This window comes from Brassica napus, chromosome C9 (assembly GCF_020379485.1).
Source record: "Brassica napus cultivar Da-Ae chromosome C9, Da-Ae, whole genome shotgun sequence".
NCBI classification, from domain to species: domain Eukaryota; kingdom Viridiplantae; phylum Streptophyta; class Magnoliopsida; order Brassicales; family Brassicaceae; genus Brassica; species Brassica napus.
In genome coordinates, this window is record NC_063452.1 from 35,622,649 (window position 1) to 35,627,458 (window position 4,810).

The 4,810-nt window shown below is 42.3% G+C and overlaps 1 non-coding gene across 1 annotated transcript; it reads left to right on the forward strand.

Annotated features, from left to right (window-relative positions):
- The first annotated feature begins 1,196 nt into the window (after positions 1 to 1,196).
- On the forward strand, positions 1,197 to 1,303 carry LOC125593565. The gene has a single exon (XR_007329468.1). It is a non-coding gene; the product is annotated as a small nucleolar RNA R71 (small nucleolar RNA).
- Positions 1,304 to 4,810: the final 3,507 nt, after the last annotated feature.

Below are 4,810 nucleotides of genomic sequence, written 5' to 3' on the forward strand. Positions count from 1 at the left end.
TTGCTATATTGAGGAATCAGCATGAAAGCATCACTAACGGGCATTGTGACTTGAACTTCACTCATCTGCTTCTCAAATAGAGCTTTGTACTTCTCTAACAGCTGCCTCTTGAATCTACCAGGGAATGGAAGTTTGGGTTCATAGGGAGGAAGAACAAAAGAATTCTCACTTGCTGGAAGAACAACTTCACCATATTTCACTGTTCTCTTCTCTTCCCCAACCTTTCGTTTACCTTTGGCTTCCACAATCTTCTCCAAAATCTCATCATTGATCTTCTCATCAACAATCACCACTTCATCATCTATGTTGATGGCCACCCCCTCACCTTGTTTCTCAGCATCCTTGGTGAGAGTTCTATGAGGTAACTCCTTACCACTCCTTAGGGTGATAGCTTTCATGGTCTCTTTGGGGTTTTGCTCAGATTTTCCAGGTAAAGAACCTTGTTGGCGATTTTGGTGAGCGTTCATGGCAGCAAACTGGTTCTCCAAGCTTTGAACTTGTTGTTGAGATCATTGTAGGTCCCATCAATCTTTGAGTGAAGGTTCTTCAACTCATAACCAACATGCTTCTCACTTCTAGTATGAGACTCCAATATTTGTTTCAGTAGGGCATCAGTGCTGCTTCCTTGAGAAGTAAAGGTAGAAGGAATAACTTGTTGTTGTGATGAATTGTGTCCTTTGTTGTTGAAACCATGAGGAGGGTTTTTCTGAGGCTGATAGCTGCCTTGCTGGTTGTTCCTAGGCTGATAACTACTCTGTTGGTTGTTGGAATAAGATTTCTGTTGGTAGTTGTTGTAGTGAAAGTTTGGCTCTTTTTTGTACCAGCTACCATTGTTGTTAATGAAATACAACTATTCTTGACCTTCCAAACCCTCAACCTCATGGACAACAGGTGGTGTCTCCTGGTTTGAGTTACCAACAAAGTTCAGATGCTCTTGGGTGGATTTATCAGCAATGAGTTTGTCTATCTTATCATGTAGAGCCTTTAACTCCTTCATCGTCTGCTTGTCATCTGTTCTACTGTCTCTGTCGTGGTCTCCACTGTAGACTGCGTCACTCTTTACCATGTTGTCAACCAGCTCTTCTGCATCTTCCTCAGTTCTTCCCAAGAAGAACCCATTGCTAGTTGTATCCAATCTGGCTCTGTACTTAGGAAGAGCACCCCTGTAGAATGTGCTCAGCAAGCTTTCCTTAGAGAAACCATGGTGAGGGCATTGAGCTTGGTAGCCCTTGAATCTCTCCCAGGCTTCACTGAATCCTTCCAAGTTCTTCTGTTGAAAGGTGGAAATCTCATTTCTCAGCTTAGCAGTTCTTGAAGTAGAGAAGAACTTCTCCAGAAATGCTTTCTTGCAGTCATCCCAGGTGGTGTTAGAGTCGCTGGATAGAGACTTCTCCCACTGACGTGCCTTATCCCCCAAAGAGAAAGGGAATAGCTTGAGCTTTAAGGCATCCTCGGACACACCATTGGTTTTTGACAACCCACAGTAGCTGTCGAACATGTCCAAGTGATCAAATGGATCCTCTAGAGCCAAGCCATGATACTTGTTGTTCTCGATGACGTTGAGGAGTCCTGATTTGATCTCAAAGTTGTTAGCTGCCACAGCCGGTGCTCGGATTCCCAGTCTATGACCATGAATATTGGGGCGGTCATAAGTGCCAATGGGTCGAGCTGCTCGCTGTGGGTGTTGTGGAACGTTGTTGGCTCCATTGGTGTTCGCATCATCTTGAGGTTGGTCTCCCATATCAATATCCAATCTCTGCAAGTGAGTCTGTTGCTCTTCTTCTTTTCTCTTTCTAGCACACTCTCTCTCTAAAGCTCTGATGTCTGTAACTCTGGGAACTAGGTTTGATGGACCCATGCTCCTCAAGTTCATACACCTGAAAGTAAAAGGGAGGTGAAGAAGGAGAATCAGTAACAAAAGAAAAAAATAAAAATGACTTAGTCTCAAGCAAGTGACTAAATCTTTATGTTCAAATCTACTCAGAATTTGGCAACGGCGCCAATTTGATGTTAAGAGTTTTCAAGGCTCCTAAGCCAAATGATGTAGTATAAAAGAATGTCGAACCAATTCTAAGGGATTTCAAAGCACTGAGAATGCAAGTACTCACTTAATCTAAGTGCAACCGGTGATTTAAAAGATTTCTAAACTAATGATTACTGCTAATGCAGTTGCAGAATAATAAAAGCGATAAATGAAATAACTTTCTTGACTAAGGGAAAAGAGAACTCATGGGCATAGGGATTAGACCTTGGGTGATCAAGTTTCAAACTAAGGATGGCAAACGATCAATCAAACTATCAACCTTAAGCTTAGACACAATTCTAAACAAGCTCTATGTCTAGATGAAAGTTTATTTACTAACACATTTCAAACATCAAATGTCTTTGGTTGAATAATATGAAAGCAATCATTACTAACAAGTCTAATGGCTATCTTAGCACCTCTAACAACAAATGCCTTTGGCAAAGTACGCTAAAAGCTTAGAAGAGTTGTCTCAGGCATTTCATCAAACACCTTTTGGGTGGAAAATGCCTATAGATCAACTTTTGAGAGGCCAACTCAGAAGATGCATTATGAATACTCTACTAGCAAGGACTAAGAATGATCTACACTAAAACATCCTAGCTTTAACCTAATCACCCTTAATCTCCCTAACCCATGAACTCAAAAGGTGATTACTCACTAATCTCCATGATACCTCTTAAACCCATATTGGATTTCAGATTAATCATGTAGCGAATACAGAGAATCGATATGAAAACGACAGGACTGCAATAACAAAAATGATCAATTTAATCAAAGAGATGAACTTTCCAACTGGTTTTTGGTGGTTTTATTAAGATCAAAATATAATCAGCCTCCAATGGCTTACAAAAGGTACTTAAACATAGGTTTAGAAAGTGTAAAACGTGCATAACAAAATGACCAAAAAGCCCTTGATAAATCATAAGTTCGACCAAATAGACGACGCGCAGCGACCTCGGCACGTCGCTCCGGGAGGTCGCTCTGGGTGCTGGGAGCGACCTCAGGTAGTCGCTGTGGGACGTCGCTCCCGGCTTGTTCGTCGCTCTCAAATCGACACAACCCGAGTGACCTCTGGGTGTCGCTGTGGTGAGGTCGCTCTGGAGCTGGAGCAACTTCGCCTTGTCGCTCTAGGAGGTCGCTCCGAAGCGTAAATGGCGAGCGACCTCGGGGTCTCGCTCTGGTAAGGTCGCTCTGAAGCGTAAATGGCGAGCGACCTAGTGTTGTCGCTCTGGTAAGGTCGCTCTGAGAGGTAGGGCACAGAGAGTTCATGGCGTCGCTCCGGTAGGGTCGCTCCCATGCACTGCTCGTCCAATGATCACCTTAATCACCTCTTTTGAACTCCAAACGCACCCAAATGTCCCCAAGAACTCCATGTGGTACTCCAATACCTAATAAAGACTCATGCATGCAAAATGCAACCTAAACATGGCTAAATCCTAGTCTATATGATCAAAATGCACATGGGTGAATGGATAACACAATGGAAATATGCAAGATATCAGGCATTCCAAGACCTCAAAGGGAAGTTGACTCAAGCCCCTTTACTTATTCTTCCAGATTTTACTAAAACTTTTGAGATTGAGTGTGATGCTTCCGGGGTCGGAATTGGTGCTGTCTTGATGCAGAATAGGAAGCCAATTGCTTATTTCAGTGAGAAACTTGGTGGAGCCATGCTTAACTATCACACATATGACCAGGAGTTGTATGCCTTGGTGAGAGCTCTCCAAACGTGGCAACACTATCTTTGGCCAAAGGAATTTGTCATCCACACTGATCATCAGTCCTTAAAGCATCTTATGGGTCAGCAGAAACTGAACAAACGTCATGCACGCTGGGTGGAGTTCATAGAAACGTTTCCTTACGTGATCAAATACAAACAAGGTAAGGAGAATGTGGTGGCTGATGCCTTGTCACGCATGTATGTTTTACTTTCGGCCCTTGAAACTAAATTGCTGGGTTTTGAGTTTATAAAAGACATTTATGCGACTGATCCAGATTTCAAAGAAGTTTTCAGAAAAAGTTCTAAAACAGCTTATGGGAAGTATTATCAGATTTCTGGTTTCTTATTCTTTGATAACCGCCTTTGTGTTCCCCAATGTTCTTTGAGGGAGTTGTTTCTCAGGGAAGCACACAGAGGAGGCTTGATGGGACACTTTGGAGTCAAGAAAACACACAAGGTCTTCCATGAGCACTTCTTTTGGCCGAGCTTGATGAAAGATGTGGAGAGGATATGCAGCCGATGTGTGGTGTGTAAGAAAGCCAAGTCTAAGGCCTTGAACCAAGGTTTGTACTCTTCTCTTCCCATTCCATCTCATCCATGGGTTGACATTTCAATGGACTTCGTACTTGGTTTGCCTAGATCAAAATCTGGCAGAGACTCCATCTTTGTGGTAGTTGACAGGTTCTCTAAAATGGCTCACTTCATTCCATGCCATAAGACTGATGATACCGTGCATATTGCTGATTTGTTCTTTAGAGATGTTGTTAGATTGCATGGTATGCCTAGGACCATTGTCTCAGATCGAGATGCTAAGTTCCTTAGCTATTTTTGGAAAATTTTGTGGTCTAAGCTAGGCACTAGACTGATGTTTTCTACTACTTGTCATCCTCAAAACGATGGTCAAACTGAGGTTTTGAATCGGACCTTATCTGCATTGCTTAGATCATTGGTTAAGAAAAACTTGAAATTTTGGGAAGAATGTTTGCCTCATGTAGAATTTGCATATAATCATTCTTTGCATTGTTCTACAAATTTTTCTACAAATTTTTCTCCGTTTGAAGTTG